We start from the raw sequence: 22286 nt of genomic DNA, 5'->3' as shown, positions 1-22286 counted from the left end.
TTTTATCATCCGTTCGTTTGTTGGTCAGGAAACAAGGAACGTTGTTCGTTCGCGGAAAGTACTTTATTACCACCAAACGATGGCAGGAAACATCGAGACTTAACATTTTGTTGGTATCTGGACAGATCGGAATTACGCCGCAATTGTGTATGCAATCGAGGTAAAATATTAGCCTTGCAGCTCTGGTCATTTGGGAATCTCGTGAAATCTGGAGGGAAGCATTTCGAAACGTTGGGACCTGTGACCCAAATCTATACCCGGTAGGAAACCCGAGAACTATTCTAATCAGCTGTATTTTCCTCTCTGTATCTTCAAGTAAGTCAACAATCCTAAGATTGGCTTGACGCAGCTCTCCATTCCTCTCTCCTATCTTCTAGCCTTTTCATAGTGAATTATTTCTTCTCTTTTACATCCTCTATAGCTTGTCCTATTTTAATCATTCGGGACCGCCTCTTGCCCTTTTTCCCTTCCACCTGTCCTCCGACGATTGTCTTCATCAGGCCGTCATGTCTCATAATGTGGCCGACTGAGTTATCCCGCCTCCTTTGGGTTTTTGGAAGATTTCTATTTTCTCCCACTCTTCTTAGCACCTCCTCATAACTTACTCGATCGATCCATTTCATGTTCATCACTCTTCGATATCACCCACATTTCGCTTCCAGTCTTGACCTCACTGCTTCGATAAACGCCCAAGCCTCGCTTCCATACATAAACATGCTCTTACGTAGCATTTGATGAATTGCTTTCCCTCTTCCATGCTTTTATTCTCATATTTTAGTAGATTCTTATTTCTGAGGAATGCCCTCTTCGCCTGTTCTAATCTACTGATATTATTAATAATGTAAGTATACTCTTTTATACTTACGGCATACCCTTGGGGTGGAAGGCTAGGTTCGAAGGATTTTGAAGTGGATAAGCACAATAAGTACGGATCGTATATTATAAATATCAACGTCAAGAAAGTTGACCAAGGGGGAAACAACCAGGCAAACGTTTTACCCCGATATACGCAGAATATATTCATATTATTCATCAATATTAATATTCATCCTCCTTTTCTCTTCAGGGAAGCTAAATGCAGAACTTTTAATTACTATACACAAACCCCATCGCAATTGACGGTAATAAATAATTGGTGAGCTAGCCTATTGCTAGGCGTGACCTTACTCGTGTCTTCCTAGCCTCTAAATTCCGCTGCTATAACACTTTAACGGTTACGGATCTATTTTATTTTGATTCGACGTACGTGGAATTGTTTGGATTTACAATTTTTTTTCTCAAAACCGTGATGGTAAAATGATCACCTATAGGCTATAATATAATAAGAGTGAGGGAGGGAGAGAGATAAGCTGCTCGTGGAAAATTGAGATTCCTAGAATTTCATCCAATCTAGCTGAAATGTGGTAAGGTATTGACGAGTGTTTGATGCATATTCACATTTGGTGGCGCAGTGCGAAGTCGGAGGATTATACTCCCCCCCGCATTCCCTTTTCAACGCATTGGATCTTTGAAATGTCAAAGAACTTTCAATTTCAATTACAAAATGGCATCACGGACGAAACCGGTCGTTCTGTATAAAGGAGTAACGGTATTGGAGTAGGCGACCGACAGCTGAGGTCATTTGCGCCATGAGGGAAGGGTATAGAAGGAGGGGTGGCATTAGCCTGCTCTTAACGAAAGGCGCCAAGGGTACCACGGCTTAACTTCCCATCCGACGGACGGAGTGTTGCGCTTGAAATGTCCTCCACACAACATTCAAGCAGGGATCGGGGGGGGTCTCTGAAAATTCTCTCCCTCGGCCGGGATTTGAACCCGAGCCCGCCGGGTGGGAAGCCAACACTCTAGCCACCACACGGATACCCTTCTGTATAAAGTAAACTGTGGAAGTCAAAAAGTATTTTCATTGCTATTATAGAGACCTTCCACTACATCATAGCTTCCCATTTCGATTTAGTTTCTATAGCTACTCTTTCTGGAGTTATTTTTCTTTAACTTAATAAACCTACTAAAACTGGTCTTTTGATTTCATTCCATTGAGTAGAGAATTGAATTAAATTTAATGACGCAAGCTCATATTTCTATGAACAATGAAAACTTCCTGCTAGCTCGAAATGGCCATTATTTCAGAGATTATTGTTCGTAGATAAAAAATTGTTAGCGATTCTAGGGATGGATATAAAGAAAAAAAATCTGTGCGTAAGCCAAAATCTGAATTCATTAAAACGTATGATAGTGGGAGTTGACTATTAAGTTGTGATATATGTCCTCGGAAATAGATGCACAGCGTAGATTGAGGATTTTAATTTATCAGGCCGAGAAAAGACTTGCGACGAGTAGCAGCGGCAAGTTGTAGCTTTAGTAAGTCTAGAGAATACAGCCAAGAATATCCGACGAAATAAATGTGTGAATGGTTTCGTCAAACCAATTTGCAGATGACGGCCAAATTTTTAAAATATTTTTTTATAAAATTATTTTCTGCTCCCCGTTAACAGCACATTTACAACTTTTACAACCTTTACAACTGGGAGTTTGCAACAATCAATCAGGAAGGACATTAACAAACTTCCATACCCTGGATTGGATCAACTTATCCCTGTTGGTTTAGATCCCGCGAGCTTCAGTTTGGCAAGCGAAGTCTTTATTCCGCCGCCACCGAAGCCGGAAAAAATGATGAGCAGGATGTGACTGGTATGTAGTACAATTATGGCTAGTCAACGTGGAAATGATTTGGGTATTGCATGTAGACTCAATTCATGGAAAAATATCAATTCAGTAACTACGGGCAAACGATATTTTTTGTAACCTACAGCCCTCGATCTATTGCAACACTTCGAATAAAACGTATTTCAACGCTCATGTTCAACGCATACCTTTTTTCTCCCTCCCCTGTGAAGTGATTTCGCGAAGACGACATAATAAAAGTCTGCTTTCCCAGAAACATGAAATTCTTCGAAACAGACCCATCCTACACGATGGCGACCAATTTCGACACCGTCTCGCAAAACAAAAACGAAACGAAATAGCTCTCTCCCCTTTTATGCCCATCTGCCTCAACTGCGACATTCAATTTGTTTTCGGGAAGTACAGACGTTCTCGCGCAAAGAGGGCTTGTTTCTCCCAGAGCAATAGGTTTCAGATTTCTCGGCCATTAAGAGCGTTCCGCGCCGGATTTTTCCTCTCGCCAATTTCGAAACAACTTGATGACGAGGCAGTACGAAACAAAAGATCTATGCGATTCGAGCGCGTTGTCTCTCGTCTTTGATGCATTCTTTCTTTTTCCCGGAAAATCGGAAAGACAATTTTTATGTGTACTATCCAATTCTGGATGGTTATTGGCGTTCGTAATTATTCATAAAAAGTAGAGGTTACGTACATTATCATTTAAATATTATACCGATTAGTTTGCTCGGATATAAAAATATAGTAGTGGAGGCAAATCAACATAATGATGGATTGAAATCAATAATAAAATTATAGGAGTATAGCAAGCATATATGTACTTAATTTCTGTAAACATTTAATGCAGCAACAGATTATAAAACTTTTTGGAAATAATAATCATAATATTTAACGCGAATTAATGGAAACTTCAAATAAATATATGAAATGATACAACTACCTTAGAAATATGGAACACGATATGCTTTTCGCGATGTTTACGGCCAGTTATTCTAACTTCATTGAAGTAAAAATGTTCTGGCACTGCTTAAGATTTGATTACCAACCGTGCTGAGTCACCAATAATGTCGATCCTTCATACAGGCGTTGTCTCCTTATTACATTTACTGCTCCATCCCAACTGAATGCTTTTTTATGAAATTTCGCCAGAATCGTGTGAATTTGCTGCAATTTGTCGTACTATTAGTTACGAGTATATCCTAATCTCTATGCGCCCATAAAAATATAGCTTTTCGTATGCTCATATAAAAATATTAATTCATTAAACGCTAAGCATATCATAAAGGGCCGCACGAAACAAGTGACTTTTTACGCAGTCACGAGCACGGAAGCAAGTTTATATACATTGAGCGAGAGGCAAGTCTGTTTAGACAAGAAGTTACCAAGCATTTTCTTCGCCAAAATATTTACCTTGATTACCAGGTGATCATTTGGTTTTTATTTGATCGCTGGTAAATTGAAGCTCCTTTAGGTAGTTAAATATTTTAAACAAATATTTTTTTCCAATTAAAATCCGGTGAACACCTTACTGGTATTGTCTATTTGTGGAAGTGCCATTGTCCTTTTCGAACATTTACTGAAACGTATAGATACCCAGTGAGTGTCCCAATTTAATGGGGTTTTGGTATGATTGTTCATAACCAAAGTTCTGAATCTTAATTGTGAATTTTTGCGCTTTCTGTAGCATGACAGAAGCAGTTCAAAAGAAAAGGCCCTAAGCACGATGTCGATGCACCGAAAAACTGTACCTACTTACTCTGCGGGATAATAATACAAATACGATCGCCATTTCCCGATGCGACCCCCCCGATGTTACCGTAAGAAAAAATCGAGCGGTACAATGCAGGGAAACCATACAGGTCGGTGTATATAGTACATCGTCCCAGTCCTAAAAATTCTCTTAGGGCAACTTCCTTCCTCCTCGTAAAAGCCCATCTGCGGCAATGATGATAAAGCTCCAATGTTCGGATTTGCCACCTTCCAGCAGCGCTGCCTCCGATCCGATGCCGTCGTAAAAATGAAACATAAGCGTTTCGATAACAGCGGGAACGTTTACATCGTTCCCGAAATTGTTCCCCACACCCCGTCCGTCGTCATTGATTTCCTCCATTGGAGACTTGATCGCCAGTTTTCACCTCACGCACCTGCTGCCGAATTTTTTGCGCGCGACCGAACGCGACCCGGGGAAAATAGACCCTCGCCTTCAGTGCTGCACATGATTGGGGCTCGAAGAACGGTGGAATAATGAGCGTAGTGCTAAGGTGGAGCCTACATGATTTCGGGTTCATAATTTTGGAAACGATATTACAAATATTTATAGCGTATTAATGGGCATTTCAACAAAGATAAAATGAAAATACTTACTTAAAAATGTTGACTACATAATGCGTTTGGTGAAATTTACGGCTAACAGCTATTCCAACTTCATTGAAGGGAAATATTTCTAGCAATACCCTTTATTTATACCTTACGCCAACTTTTACCGCGTGATGTAATTTACACTTGGAAGATTAGTTTTTTTTTCTGGGTTTCCATGGTTACGAAAGTATTCACCTCGTGCATAACTGGTCTGTTCGGCGGAATTAAAGATCCTGCATCCAGTATCTAATTCATAAATTCCAAAGCTTATTTATGAATCTCATAATTAAGGACAGTGAAAAAATTTATTTTAAATCCACAAAATAATTTAAATTGCAACACAAGACAAACGATCAACAAACCAATTCGTAATCATCGTAAGCAACTAGCCAATCAGCTTCATCACCGGGGTAGATGGTGGGATCACAAGATGGCGGAAGAATGAGAGTTTCCCGCGATGGCTCAAGGGATGGAAATCCTCTATCTATTTCCATCATTCGACATGTCCGTTTTTCCGTCGGTGAAACCATCGCTGTCACCGTTCTTCAGCCCACGAATATTAGAAAAGAGGATTCTAAAGTCGACCTTTAAATGTTTTTTTCACCCACCGCGCAGTTACATTGGTTCACAAAAGTCGCCACTCGCGTCGCTGATGGACGAAGTGATCCGAGTTTCACGGAGAAATAAGGTATAATTAGGGGTGTCAACCGAAATTTATACACATGATCATTTCATATTTCGCATTCATAACTATTCAGTGCTATTCCTTGCAATTACAAACATTATTATGCAAAATATTAGAATATAGCGGATCGCATTGCACTCATCACTGCGCCTCGGACGTTTTTTGAAAGCCGATTAAATTGCGACCGAAGTGGCAAAAGATATCAGCCCTCTATGGGAAGGGATTGGGCCTCCTCTATGCAGTCCCCTTGCTTCGGCCAATCAGGGCGCAGGACCGTTAGCAGATTGTTACGCCACCTTTGGCTTTGAATTGAATTATGGTTGTAAATGCGGAAAGTGACTGAATGAGAGATGGAAAAAGGGACGGTCGGAATGACCGTCTGATTCAGAAACTTAACGCATATTAATGGAATTTGTCAATGGTTACTCTTTTGGTCCCTGAAAACATATCGCCGGAGATGTCACACTGAGGGACGGACTCACGGAATGCCGTTTTAGAGGGAGCACGCCATTGCGCAAATTGAAGTAGTATGTACGAAAGCGCAGTCAAAATTGCGTCGTGTAAAATGGTGAATTGCTAGAATGGATGGATACGAAATGGCAAAACAACCCCCGATATAAATCCGAGTTTGCATTCACGCAACTTCAAATTTTTTCAGTGCTAACCTGCGCAATGACGTGCCCCGTTTGAAACAGCCTGAATAATTTTAAGGATGGCGGTAATGACAGATAAAATGATGACTCTCGGACGTCATCATTTCAGGGATTGCAGTAATTATAGAGGTCACCGTCCATGTTTCCATCATTTGTTGCCGTCACGTTTTTCCATCACTGAACAAATACGTGAAACAAGAAACCAATCTGTGAACAAGACCAAACGCATATTGTGGTGACGCCGTTGAGCTTAATGATAACGAACATAGTAACATCAAGGACGCCTCAAAAGCCCATATGTTTAGAAAATGTTGGTTTAAGCAATCATTTTCCCGATGATTGTGTGTTTTAAGCTTTAAAATCGAGGATTCTTAGGTCGGTCTCTTATAGGTGTTTTCACCCACCGCGCATTGAAATGGGTTTCAAAAGTCGCCACTCGCGTCGCTGACAGGCAAAGCGATCCGTATTTCACAGATAAGTAAGCTGTAATATTAATAAAAAATTATATTCACGGTTACTTGTTCTTTCAAATTCTCAAGTTTTCGATGCTATTCCTCAGGGTTGTAAGGATAAAATCTTCTATTTTATACAATTCTCGTGTCACTTTGTTTGTCGCAGAACTCCTCCGAAACTTAATGTAGGCTGCATTTTCCGGGTTTCACCGCGTCGTGGTTGCGTTGGTGACAACAGTTTCTCCTGCATTCCAGCAGGCGCCTTCAGGTCGAAGACGCTTCACTTCGACCTGAAGACGCCTGCTGGAATGCAGGAGAAACTGTTGTCACCAACGCAACCACGACGCGGTGAAATCCGGAAAATGCAGCCTACATTACCAGCGCACCGCGGAAGCCTTCGCACCATCCTCCGAAACGGTTTGACCGATTCTTATGAGATTTTGTGTGTATTTTGAGTAGGTGTAAGAATAGGACGTAAACTATTTTTCATTCTTCCGCAGGGCCCGTGAGGCCCTGTCTTGGGCCCTGAATCATTTCCATTTGAAATACATGTAACGTTCGTTATTAATGCCTGCAGACCTTTTTTCTTTTGCATATTTTAATTAGTCAGAATAGTCATATTTAGTTGAAACGTATGCCATTGGAAAGAAAAATGATTGCATATTCTTATTCTTGCATTCGATTTTCGTTTTCCTAGTGATTAACATAGATTTTTGTCAAACATTCATGAAAAGGCTGAAATTTTAGCGTTTTCGGCTTACTGTCCCTTCGACGAACGTCAGGATTGATTATGTTGTTCGACATCTCTTTTCCTAAGTTAAGTCACAGTATAATTCCTTTTTTGTAGTCGCAAAAAATTCAATAAGCTTTCTCTCACTCACTAAAGTTTAGGACCTGAAAAAATGAATGTTTGGTGCTTTGTTATTTTTGTAGGTCGTCATCGTTCACAGTGCGCCATGCCTCTTTCAGTCATATACATATCCGTACACACAATAAGTGAGTTATTTTTTATTTGACTACTAAAATATTCACTAGAAATAATTTATATGGCAAAACAGCGTTTTCCGGTTCATGTAGTTGTAAATATTGAAAATAGGTGGATCTCTTCGCGTCGTTGGTGGGCACAGTGATCCAAATTTCACTGAGATCCCAAGATTTTTAAAAATGGCATTTTTCATTCCTAAAAATATAACGTTACTCACGCAAGTCACTCGCAATAATCTGCGTAAATAAAATAAAAGTTGGAATCTTTTATCAGGCAGCTTCCGGATGAGAAACGGAGGAGATAGAAGGTAAGGATGGAGCGAGTGATCAGCTGGAAGGGGGTGTTGAAAACAGTGTTAGAGGGTAGAATGTTGGGCAACCGATGGAGAGAAAGGAAGAGAATAAGATTTTTAGATAGAGTGAAATGGAGTAGGCCTAATTGTGAATTTACGATGGAAGTGGTTGAAAGATGGGAAGCTCCCAGAATTCTTCTACTCCAGTGTACTCCATGCAAAGCTACCTTAGTCACTAGAATACATTATTAATAACAATAATAAGCTATATGTAGTGCTTTTCACCGAATTTAATGTTCGTGATGTTAATAACTGTCGAATTAATAACTTTGCAGTGCTGTTTCTCGTGATTACATTTGTTATTTTGTAAATATTGAAAATAAATGGATCGCTCCAACGTCATTGCCGCGTTGCGGGTATGTTTTAAATTGCGTCCTAAGCGGCAAAAACATTTAAGGTTCAAAGGTCTCCTGTATTTCGTCCCCTTGAAGGAAGGTTTCACTTCTGGCTTCATAAAAAAAAAGAATCGCGAGCTGCAAACTGCCACAGTGTTCACGATAATCTCTTGTTTTTCACCAATGCAATTATTCTCGAGTCGGTAACACGATGCAAAACGATCTCGAGGGAATAATCACACGGTCCTCGCGGACGTAACCGGCCGACGCAGATAATGATGGATGAATGGAAAAATCAATTGGCTGGATTTGATCGCGGCGGTGGGTGGTGTGCCGCAGATTTTGAAAATTTCGTGATTGAAACATTTCAGTCGCTTGAATCATATATCGTTCGCCCGAAGCCCATTAGGTATATCTCCACGGGCGCACGGATACCGCCGTACCTTTTGCTTCCCAATTTGTGGCAGCTGCCGTCGAAATGACTGGCTGTGGGGGTTGTTTGTCTCTTCGACCCGCGCCATAAGGCTTAATGCGTGGTTACACCATGTTAATATTGACGTAGGTGACGGAGCTAACACGGGAACTGTGTTTCCTGAGGGAAGGGCCGTACTCCCAACATTGTCGCGTTGGGTACGGGTATAATTTTAGCATAAACAGGGTTCCCGGGGGTTTGCAATTCAGAAATTTGCGTTCATTACTCCTCCGCTTGATGACTTTCAGGCTGCAGCTATGCCAGAGTTTCCATTTTATGAATTTGACACCGCCCACTGGTTATTTCAGTGATATTGACGCAACGAGCTCTTTCCGTAATCGAGTTTTTGGGCGAACGTACGTGTAGCTCAAGCTTCCAGAGCTCGTTGTAAACGACATTTAGTTTCGACAGTCATAATGCATGATACTGCACCAGCTTAACTCGGTCGTAATATACCCGCATCATCGGAGCAATTTTTGCTAATCGGCGAAATTGGTCTGGTGCTAGGGTAGGCTAACTTTTCACATCTGCTTCATGGCGCGTGTTCAAATGGGGTCGTTAACTCAGCAAATAGGGAATTACCAAAAGAATTCGGTTCATGGCAAGGATAGGTAAGTTACGACGAATAAAGATATTCATTCTAATTTGGTATTTTCTCACAATGAATGAACGTGTCTCGGATTGGCGCACGGATCAGAAAATTTAAGGCAGCTAATAAGTATCTTAATTTTTCTGATTTTTTTGACAAAAATGAAAAATATTTAATATTTTCTTCAGGGAAATAATTATCTTCTAGTTGAATGCACTTCTAATATAGCGGACCTTATGCAAAGCAACGCTATAGCCTTTAAGTAATAGCTGTCGAATATAATTTTGGGGAATCATTGGCGTAGAGAGTCTATAGACGAATTGTAATTTCCAGTGCGGTTCAATAGAAGGTGAATAGTTTTGCAAATGAAGCGGACCAATAAATTAATGGCAAGCTTCCAAAAATTTGAAATGGAGTTCCTAACCCGGTCGGAATCCCGAGAGAAGTTTACCGAACTTTTTCTAACCGCCATATCTCTCCTGTGATACGTACCAAATAACTTGTCGTGTGTAACTCATTCAGGCCTTTCCTTAGCCTCTCTTCCCACCTTCTTGCTTTTCGACGACTTTCTTTCCCAGGTTATCATGCCTCACGATGTGGCCTGTTTAGTTGCCTTACGGTTTTTCGATGACTACTTTTTTATCCAACTCTACTTAACACTTCCTTATCACTTACTCGGTCGATTAATTTATCTTTATCATTTTTTGGTGACACCGTGTTTATACTCTTGACTTTTCTGCTGCTGTCTACATTCACGTCTCGATTACATAGCTCTTAAATAATTTAGCCAGAGACATTTGGTATTTTTGTGGGTATATTTAATGATCTGAAATTGTAAATGCTTCTTCCGATGAGCTGATCATCGCGGAAGAAAAATGGTGCTGATAAACATTTTAAAGATGCTTAAAAATTAAGTACCTTTAAATGAAATCAATTTTGTCATGATTTTGAAAATGTCATTGTTTGCAAGAGATTTGGCTATTTAACTCTGACAATGAATATTAATAATATTTCTATCCATTATTTATATTATATATTAATTATCAGTTATAATTATATTTTGATTAATAATTAACTATAAATATATTATTAATATTATGCATTCATTATTATAAATTAATACTTACTATGAATATTTCCAAAAGTAAATAAATATGGTGATTGTGACTGGTGAAATATTAAAATTTAATGAATTAAACTAAGACTAAACTTAAACTCGACAATTTCTTATAGTAAACCGAACAACCGTTGGAATATTCTCCTCTCTTTTCACGTATGACCCAAACAGTAATATTTGTAAGTAACAGTAAAATAACTTAAGACCCTAAGACTCGATGGAACTAAAACCTATCAAGATTTTGAGTTAGGTTATCGAGAGTTTGGTTATTCGGATAGACTGTATTTTTGTCATCGCTGGTTTTAGGCAACATTCAGGAATAGCGTGAGAAGTGGTTTTGTCTTCTTCCAAATTCCATCGTGTGAACAATTCTAGGACATTATGTTTTTCTCAAAATAAAAACCTATTCATGAGGGGGTATGAGGACCAATAGCGCCACGAAAGCGTCATAAGTGACGATGCGCATGCGCAAACCGAAACCGCTACCTGAAAATCATGTCATGAATTCGACCTGAGAAAATACAAACGGTGTGACGTCGGCAGCCTGGGTTCATGCCGTGACCAACCGCCTGGGTGAAGAATTGTGCTGAAGGATTTGGCTATTTACGCATTCAGAGGAAATATGAACAAGATCGGGGTTCGGGTTTGTGTGGTGGCTAGAGTTTTAGTTTCCCACCCTGTGGATACGGCTTCAAATCTGGACGACGACAGAGATTTTTCACAGAATGCCCAAGCCCTGCATTAGTGTATTGTGGAGGGCACTTTGTCCACAGCACTCGGTCCGTCGGATGGGACGTTAGGCTGTGGTACTCTTGGCGCCTTTCGTTAAAAGTAGTTTGCCGACGCGACGTTGGGTTTCTATCTACCCTTGTCTCTCTATTCTTCCTAATGGCGAAAATGACCTCGGTCACCTCCTCCAAATACTGTACCATGTATTGAAAAAGATCTCGCTTCATCTTCTGCGAATAAGGACATGGTTCAAATGGCAAAAACTTTGGTCAGGAGTGTGTATATTACGGGCCAAATACGACGTTTTTGCTTGTTTTCATGTTACTACTTCGATTCATAACTTTAATTCCATTAAATTGGATGTCATTGAAGAAAGAAAACTGTTTGGTGGAAGTAAAATTTATTAATAAGCAATTACTTCGTTGTTCAAATTTCCCACAGTGGCACGGAAATAGGGGTTTCTATTTTGGCCTCGGCTTTTGGTTACATACGCACGCATACGCATTACAGCCATCTTGCATATTTTTTCTCTGACATGGGAATGTGCCCAAGTGTCACTACCAGATCGCGCCACACGCCTATTGAGGCCAGAGGCGTCTAGATTGCTCTCTCAACACTACTCTTAGTTATTATATGGCAATATAGAAGACTCTGATTGAGGACAGAGTCCTCTGGATTGTTGATAATACCCTACATACTAGACTACATAGACCCTATGAGGGAGTAGTCTAGAGAACTGCCATCCAGAGGACTCTAATTGAGGCAGCTTGTGGGAAAGTATGCAGACGTAGATATCTTAAAATTTTACTTTTGATCGCGTTGCGAAGTTTGAACGCGATTTGGTGGTGACAATTGCACGCATTCCTTTGTGATTATGATCGAATGATATCTGTTTCAGTATAATTATTCACTATTAGTAATCGATTCCCTAATGACTAATTGCCTATAAGTAGCGGGATGTGTGGATTTGACCGGCTGCATTAGGCTATGGCAGTTTTTCTCTAAGGATTTGATCGGGACATCAAGTCTTATCTGCTAGGAAAGAGCTGAATTTTTTCTCATTTCCCGAAAATATTTTTCGGTCAATTTTCCCCCCTTCGAAATCATTTCCCTGGCGGCTTGAAAAACACCGACATTTTAAGTGTGCGAAAAGTACCGTCATTTCAAGATTTTAATAATAAATTACTCAGATTTGGGCTGATGAAAATTTATTTTCCGCAACCATTAATGCTTTCGCATTGATGCCTTATGGAAGGGGTGGGGCGTCATTAATAATCATGATAATAATTCACCGCGCCAGGAAGAGAGCTTAATATTGTCTTTCTCTCTCCGAGGGCGAGAGGAAGGAGGAAAACCCAAGCGTTTTGTTTCAGAATGTGCCTGCAAGGATTTCTGCGGGTGAAAAACAGCCGTTTCATCGCTTGGGAAGGTTTCACCCGGATCCCCTTTCTCAGTGACGCGCCGCTAAATCTTTTCTGCGATAATCTCTAAAGAGGCTTTGTGGAGATAACAGACTCATCTGGATACCCACTCCCACCATTCCATTGTGGGAAATTCGAAAACTCCTATTGTCTGGCTTGGTAATTACGTTTCCTATATCTCGATCGAATCTGAAAATTCGCGTGGTAATGACTATCCCTAGAGTAGTCGCACGTCTGAAGTTTCAAAGCGTGTGCACGATAAAAAAAACTGTTTCTCTGTGTAACAGTTAACGTTCGTGTGTGGAATAATCTCGAGAAGCTTTGTGATCTTTCTTAATAAACATGTTTTGTGCTTGAACTCTGATGCAAAATTGAGAAAACCTCCAGAAGATGGACAAATAGTATGTCAAAACGTGCGTATGTGAATCTGCGATTATCTCTAAAGACGATTTATGGAGATAAGAGACTCATCTGGATACCGACCCCCACCATTGCGTTGTGGGAAATTCGAAAGGTCCTATTGTCTCGCTTGGTAAATATGTTTCCTATGTCTCGTTCGAATCTGAAAATTTGTCACATTTCAGCTGAGAGTATACACGTTAAAGTTAGGAAGCAATTTATCAGGACTTACATTAGAAGCATGCCTCTTTTAAAGTAGTGAGCCATAGACGATGAAAGCAGCATAGATATCGAGGTCGGAAGCTTTTGAAATGTGGTGTTATAGAAGAATGATGAAGATAAAACAATTAGATCGTGTGACTAACGCGGAATTATAGAAATAGTGGAAGTGGAATTATGAAAGTAATGTATTTATGGCTGCGGCTAGTGGACTATTTCTTAACTCAGCTGCATTAAATCACGGGCAGTAATTCACGGACAGATACGGAGCCTCTATTATGTAGAAGTGGCGTTGATGGCATTAAATATTTATACTAATTTGTCGTTGGCGGTATTTATGCGGTATATATTCATTTATCTTAGCTTAGGTTTAAATCCGTAATTAGTAATTTAAAATTCAAAGCTTCTCAAATTTTTCTCGATATCCGTTTCTACATTGTTTTGGTTATTCATGTTAAAACCGCTTTATAAATCCTTAGCAACTCTAAAAAAGTAAGCAAGGTGATTTGAGTATTAAATGGAAAATCAACGTTTTAATGTGTATGCTTCAATAATATAATCAAATTGAAAAATTTTATCCCTCCGCTTCCGTTTGTTGTTAGTTGTTTAGCAGAAAATTTCCAGAAAACGGAAATATGTTACTCCTGGGCATTCCTGTACGATTTGAATTGTTGTTTAAGAATTCACTGTTGGCAGTTAATTTTTTTATTTCGTGTTATTAATTTACTAGTTCACGCATGAATCTATAAAACGCTTTCCGTCTCAATTCACTGATCTTTCCATTTATTGCCGAGTATTGCATTTTTCGTGGAAATACTAGTGACTTTGTCATCCAGTACGGAGAATTCATGCTCTTTCAATTTGAAATTGAATAAGAATAATCTGTCGTGATAGAGTTGTATGAGGACGGGTTATAAAGGACTTTACTCATTGGATCAATAAAGTAAACGCATTCTGAAAGTTATTTACTCTTTACTTCCCGATGTATTTGTAGACTAATATATATTGGGACATAGGCCTATAATTTTAATATAAAAAAACAAGTAAGGCCGAATTTACGGAAACTCTATCGTTCCATTATTGAGGTCTGAATTAACTTATGTTAAAATGTTAGTGATATGAAATTTTTAAAAAGGTTTTGACCAATTTTCACGATTGAAGAGAAAAAATAACTAAACCAATTCCAAAGTATACCAGCAATAAAAATTATCAAGGCTTGAATGAAAATATATTTATAGTTGAGTATGAAACATTTTAAAAGGTTGTCATCAATTTGAACGATTGAAGTACAATAATAACTGATCATATTAAACTAAAAACAAATAAAGAGGCTATAAATAAAAGAATTTATATCACCTAATTGTGCCACAAAAATAGCCTACAAATAAGAAGGAAATGATTGAATGCTATTCCAAAGCTATTATTAAAGTTATCTATTACTAAAAAATGCTATTGTCAAAAAAATCAGGAATACAGAATTTCGTAGTTGTAGAAATGCAGTCGCCCCCCCAGATAATGGCATCACCAGAGTATAGTAATCCAAAGGTTCGTATCATACATCCCTCCATTCATCCCTATCCCAAGGTAGTCCTTTTTCCTGCCTCAGGCTCTTCGTCCCCACGTCCTTCTTGATCTGACCTAGGTACTTGTCCCATAGTCCTCCTCTAGGGACTCTTCCTCCGATTTTCCTTCCATTATTTTTCCCACGTAACTGCCTGGCCTCATTGCGTGGCTAATACAGCATTTTCATCTTTTTCGTTCAGTGATTCAGTGTTCTATCTTCACCTATTGTTCTCCATACCCCGTAATACGGCATGATGCATGCGGTTTAGTATTAACGTGATAAATAGTAGACCCATAAATGGAAGAGCCGACATTAACGGTGAAAAGGAGTATACTGCAAAAAGGTGACTTAACTATGGAGGGAAAGAGGGGGATAGAACCCCCGTGAACATTCTCAGAACTCTCGTTTCATCTAGCGATTGTAATAGTTCGCCTTCATGTTTTTTAAAACGAGTAGTTCAGCACTTGAATTCTTCAAGCGGGTGTGCAATCGGTAAAAACACATCGTTGTGTCTCGGTTGTTCAATAGTGGTGATTATGAGCGGTTATAATAGCGAAAAGGTCACTCAAAATGTCGTTTGAAAAGAAGGAATAAACACAAATCACGCTCAGCTATACTAGGGGTCGCGTTGGCAGCCATTTCGATCGATAGGTAAGTAATTACAAAAAAAATCATGTTGAAATGAGTCATTTGAGAATTGGAGTGTGTGAATAATGCGTTGACTAATATTAAATGTAGCCATATTTTTTCTGCAATACATTCATGTTATAAAGCGAAATTTCGTGAATCATTTCCCAGCGTGATGTGCTATTAAATGTGATATATCCCCCCTCAAAGCAAAGCGCTGGTTACCCCTCTGCTGTGGAGGCAGGCTGTTGAATGAGGACGTGGAGTAAAAAAAGGAAGGCCTCCCTCTAACATTGGCGAGGTCTCCCCCGCGGTGGGGCGGCAGGCAGCGATCTCCAGTGCCGCGGCAGAATAGTGGAGATGGCCGTGAGGTTGGGGGTTGGGGTGTAGAGGGAGGCGCTGCTGACGTGCATAGCGGCGTATCGGAGAATTAGCGGCACAAAAGGCGCTTTTTGCGAGCTCTATCTCCTCTCCTCTCTTCCCTGCACTCCTTTTCTTTCCGCACTGGGAAATTGGGATCCCCCGGGCGGAAATGAATGCACGAGAGAGAGAGAGACTACCTACCTATATATGCATTTCCGTCCTCGTGCACTCGTGAGGGTGGTGGCATTTTAGAGAAATAGGCATGAGTCGTCCCAGCGGTGATCGAGATAGTGCAGCGCAAAGAGATTTTTGAAACTAAGCTGTACTGTCGCGAATTGTCGCGATTCCCGAGTTTGAAGTGTTTTATCTCGGTAACCGCTCAATCAGTTATAATGAAATAAACTGGATATGTAAGGATATTCATTTTTGCTCTTCCTGAATATCATCGAAAATTCAATTAGTAATGGCAATAACGATTTTTATTTCGCCTTTTACGAAGAAAATTCGGAAATTGACAAAATAGAAAATATTTTTGTGGTTTTTTTAACGCTCGGAAAACGGTGTCTATACTTAGAACGCTATTTTTTCAACAAAAAACGAAGTAAATGCAACGGTTTCAAGTAATAAAAGAACCGAAGAAGAAGGGCATTTTCTTTAGCCTTTTAACTGCCGTTAATTTGAGCGTCAGGACACCGAGAAGCCGTTTTGTAGAGGCAGGCGCTAACGTGTTGTTCGTGATTAGAGGTCTAATTTTATCTTAAAGGTGCCCAGTTACGCTTCACCATAATTTTTTTAAGTTTAGGAATGGTAAACTGCAGACTTCCTCTTTTTATAGGATTCACGGATAATCTTAATTGTTCACGGTTACTGTCAGTACCAATACATACGCTGCCGTAGTCGCACTGATGTTTTCTACGCAAGTTTAAAAAAAGATGCATCATACTTTATGCCCATCTGAAAGGATACACTTGATGAAAAAGTTTCACAAAAATTTTGTACTGGTTGCCATAGATATCCCATCGAATTTTAAAGTAGTTGGCGACGTTACATCAGTGAGCAATAATTCCTTACGGTCATCAAAAATGAATGATCGAGCCGTTGCTTAGAGAATATGGATGTCCTGAAACAAAAAATAACTAGAAGAGAAAATCGCTCAATTGGTCCAAGGTCTAGTTGGTTTTGTCGACGGCTATAAGTACCCACTAATTACATTCATGGTTACTTTGATTCTGATTACTTATATCATGGATGTGAAGGAAAGGAAACAAAAATGATAAGATATTTTAAAATTGAATCTTTTGCATTCGGCTGCGTTTCTTACTCCACGATTGTGAATATTCAGGGGCGAAATGGAATAGAGTAGCATTGAATCATCCAATTATTAGCATAACTAATAATAGCAGAATGAAATTTCAATGGTTCTGTGAAGGGAGTTCGATTTTTCTTCCATGATCTTCTAGACGATACGTAAAATATATAAATTATTTCTAAAAGAAATTATGAAGGCATCTATAAAGTTACTCTTATCATAAATATTAGGAAGAACTTCATGGTTTTCCCTGAGTACTCCACTCATTAGACCCTTGAAATTATGGCTACCACATCAGTCCGAACCCCGTTTTGATTTCGTTAAGGATGCATCACGTATGAGAGGCTCGTTATGTACGAGTGGAAAGAAAAGGATTGTGAAGAGTTTGCTCTGGAGTGTAGCTCTTTGCGGTGCAGAAACGCGGACGCTGAGGAAGGAGTACTAGTGAAGACTGGAGGCATTCGAGAAGAATGGAGAAAGTGAAGTGAACGGAGAGGAGGAGGAACGACGAAATGCTGGGTATGGTGGGTGAGGAGAGGCAGCTTCTAGGTGTGAAACGGAAGAGATAGAAGGTATGAATGGAGCGAGTAGGTACTTAGCGGGAAGGGAATGTTGGCACATTTACAGGGTAGAATGTTAGGTAAGCGAAGGAAAGGAAAGAAGATTTTTTGATAGAATGAAAGGGAGTTGGCCTTATTGTGAATTGAAGAGGGAAGTCCATCAAGGAAGGGGAGACTGCCAAAATATCTCGTCAATACTCCATGCTGACCTAACTTAATCGGTAGAATACCTTATTAATATTATGAATGTAACCCCGCACTTTTCACTGAAGCCTGCGTGAATTTGAACGTATCCGTAATTATCCGTAAACTAACGATATCAAGCTACAAGAAGATAATGATTATGCAATAGGATCGGGATGGTGTGGTGCCTTACGTTAGCTTCCCTCCCCGTGGATTCGGGTTCAAATCGCGGCAGTGGCAAAGAATTTTCAGAGTTTGAGGGTTGTGTGGCGGAAAATTCAAGGTCAACACTCAGTCCGTCGGATGGGACGTTAAGCCGTGGCCCCCTTTGCACCTTTCGTTAAGAGAAGGCTAATGCCTAATGAACAGTAGTAGGCCTTATTGTGAATTAAAGAGGGAAGTCCATTAATGAGGAGGAAATCATTGAATACTTCTTAAATACGCCATCCAAACCTACTCTAATCGGTAGAGTGCTTGAATAAATAATAATGCATGATACCCTTGGCCGCTATCTATTAGCCATTTCTCGTCATCCCTTCGATCATATCCATTCGCACGTATGTGCATTTATATATGTATTTTCCCCGTGTCGCGAAATTGGGGCGCAGTGCAAGAGTCTCCGGCTCATCAACCGAACCGCCTCTCTTTCTCCCGCCCGCCATAGCAACCTTTCCGCCCCAGGGCACAAATTCGCGGGACGAAGGCCCGCCTCCATACGGGCGGCGAGGTATTATTGTCCTAGGGAAGCCAACTACCACCCCATAATTTTTTTCCGTTTTATGAGGGAAGTCAGAGAAGAAGGGAGCCTCACACGGGGTGGGGAACAAAGACTAGAAAAGAAATGATCGTGCGCTTGGGGAAGCACATACGCCAGCCGATTCGCCCCCGTCATTATGGAAATTAAAACAGAAGGCGGGTAGTTTACCGATGCTGAATTTTAGACTCGCTCATTCATACAAAATGGATTGTGAAAATAATTTCATATCCACAGGATTACACACATTACGACCATTAACCATAGCATGGGTCTTCGACTTACGGACCGTGAGGCCTCTTATCCGGCTCGTGCAAGTCTTTACAAGTCATCGTGCCAGAAATTACGTCTAGTATTTTTTAAATTCCTTTATACTTCGGGGGAAAAACGTGTTCCCATACCTATCCGTTCGGTAAAATATCTCTCTCAATTTATCGTTTCTGTCGGATCGGGAAATATAGTGGGATTCTAAAAAGATCTTTTCCGTGTCGCACTAAAAGATTCTCAATTGTTCAGGCGATTTAACCATAGCGCACAGCCTCCGAGTCTCAGTAATATACAGGGGTAAAGAAATATACACTCATGCGATTAGATCTGCTGGGTTTTGCTATCAATATCCAAGTATGCAGTTTTTGCCATTCAACAGTCAACCACAATGTATCAAAAAGTACAAACTAGCCTTAAGGTGTTTATCCGTAGTCAAGGATACATGGTTTCTTATAATCCAGTTTAATGAATGTCATCCATTCACCACAAATAATGGCGTAGGCGAAATGTTGCCAGCTGTAAAAAAATCCTACATTAATGAAGTCTTGCTGAATTTTCTGAGATTCGTTGTTAATAATTACGTGTGAGAATAAGAAAAACTGCTGATGTTTGTTTATCATTTAAAAGCATCGAATATTTAAATTTTCCTTCATTTTGGGACGCATATTTAATTTTAATTTGGCTGCTTATAAATAGTGAAAACAGGTGGTTTCAGTCAGAATTATTGGAGGAACTGCGATCCAAAAATAACATGGAAGTAGTTTCACGAGCGGTAAACGCCGGTTAATTGAATAAAAAAGGGAAAACGGAGTCTCCGCCGATGATTATTTCATTTAAATTGGGATGCGATAGCAGGCATCCGAAGCCGAGAGGCTTCGATTGTTTGGGTCCTAGACCTAATGAAGAGGCCTCATCAGTGGAGTCTATTCCATTTCTCAATGGAGCTGACGGCTTACAGCCGATGGAGTACAGCACAACTCCATTAATCAAAGAGGATACTCGGATTCGGGCCAATACTGGCTTTGTGGCAAATTAAATCCCTCACCACACTAATTAAGCCGCGTCCCTACGTACCCAGTATGTTTTCGGGTCTTGACCGCGTTTATTGACTAGGACACTGGCGTAAGAGTCGCACAGAGTATCTTTCAGTCCAACGCCAATTGTTTTATGAAGCTGTACTCTTAATTAGATGATGCATATGCATATTTTGATTTGGGAAATTGTAGCATGTTTCTCTATAGAAGCGAGGCTTAGACGTTGGCGGCAGCAGCAGAGAAACACGCACATCAATAATAAGGTAAAAAATTACGAAGATTCCCTTACAAATTCAAATATTTATTTTAATTATTTATTGTTTTATAAATAATTATCAAAATTGGGAAAATACTTTCTTTAAAATGTTTGTTCTTTCATATGCTTCATTAGAGCTTAAAAAAAAGGATACTGGCGATGTAGTAATATTAACTACACTTTTCACGTATTAATGCCGCCAACAACAGTTGAGAGTAAAAGCATAGAAGTAGGGAAACAATCCATCAGATGCTACATAGTATGACGTATCACATACCCAATCGAGATATTGTATTTTTTGTCCATATGTATTTAATTAGGAATACATTGCATAAAATAAATGTGTAAATACAATGAAATAAATCATAAAATGTTTGCATTTCAACCATATATGTATTCATAATAGTAGTCACTGTTTCGAAAGGAGTTGAAGCATTTTGGTTGCATTGGAACCAAACACTTACTCCATTCATATCCATCCAGTCTTCGTTCGTTTTCAACAATATGGTCAACTTTGTTCATTCTTATTTAAGCGGGAAATTTTCAATAAAATGTTCTTACTAATAATATGTTCTGAATGTTCGGTTGTGAATTTGTTTTGGTGGTGCTTACCTCCCGATCAGTTGAGATCAATTTTTGAGAAGCGATGTGATTTGAACTCTTCTAAGTACACATCCTTTCCTCTGAATAGCCTTTGCAGTTTGAGTTAGTACAAGCATGGAAGTAAGGAAACAATTCATCAGCTGCTATATATGGAGCATGTTTTTCTATGGAAGCGAGGCTTGGACGTTGACAGCAGAATAGAAAAGTCAAGGGGGTAAGCATTCGAAATGTTGTGCTACGGGAGAATGATGAAGATAAAATGGATCGACTGAGTAAGTAATGAGGAAGTGCTAAATATAGTGGGACAATATGGAGAACTCCTCTCAAACCTTAAGAAGAAGATTTAGTCAGCCACATTACGTGGCATGATGGCCTGATAAACCAATCGTAGGCGGGCGGGTGGAAGGGAAGAAGGATATGGGATGGCCCCGAATAAGTTACATAGGACAGCTTATAATGGATGTAAAAGAGAAGATATACATTGACATGAAAAGGCTTTCCCACTGTCCCTATCTGGGATTTTTCTTCCTCATCGGAAAATCTCCCCGGGATGGTGGTAGAGAAATTGCGTATGCTTGGTTTCGCTAGGTAGGGCCCCCTTCGCTTCTATAGCGCTGGGGTGTTTTTCCCTATTCCCCTCCCTTCCATTCCTATCCTCTCCCCGGAGGCGTCGGCGGGCTCCGATCGCGACGGCGCCTCTACCCTTTTCCTTCCCATCCAGCCCCTCCCCGGGTGATCGGGCGTATAAGCCACTGGCTTGGTTCCCGGCCCCGGTGCGTTGTATCCCTCTCAGGGTTCACCTAGAACCCTCAAACTCTTTTGCCGTGAAAAGGCTATCTACCGATTCGATCGATGCATTTTTCTTCCTCATAGGAAAATCCACTAGGATCGGTAGAATATTAATTGCGTAAGATTGGTTTCGTTAGTAGTAGGACCCGCCCGCCTTTGTGATGGTGCGGGATTCCTCGTCCCTTCCCTTCCTTCCCTATCCCCTTCCAGGAGGCGTCGTCGGGCTCCCATCGCGGCGGCGCCTCCTTCCTTGTTCCTTCCCGTCCTTCCCCTTCTGGGTGCAGAGGAGAAAAGCTCGCTCTTACTGTCCCTGCCCCAGGAGTGTATCCTTGCGAGCCCGCCCTGGAGTCTCGTTTCCACAGCCATGAAAAGGCTAGCGGATAGGAGAGAGGAATAGAGAGCTACGCAAAACCAATATAAGGATTATTGACTAATGATGATGATGTATCTAACGAGTCTCTAATCATAGTGCTTTTTATCGTATATTTGTGGGACTATATCCGTCTTCCTTGTCCACTGCTTCTGTAGATTT

Source organism: Ischnura elegans, chromosome 11 (genome assembly GCF_921293095.1).
Source record: "Ischnura elegans chromosome 11, ioIscEleg1.1, whole genome shotgun sequence".
In the NCBI taxonomy this organism is placed as follows: Eukaryota; Metazoa; Arthropoda; class Insecta; order Odonata; family Coenagrionidae; genus Ischnura; species Ischnura elegans.
This window is presented reverse-complemented; position numbering follows the sequence as displayed.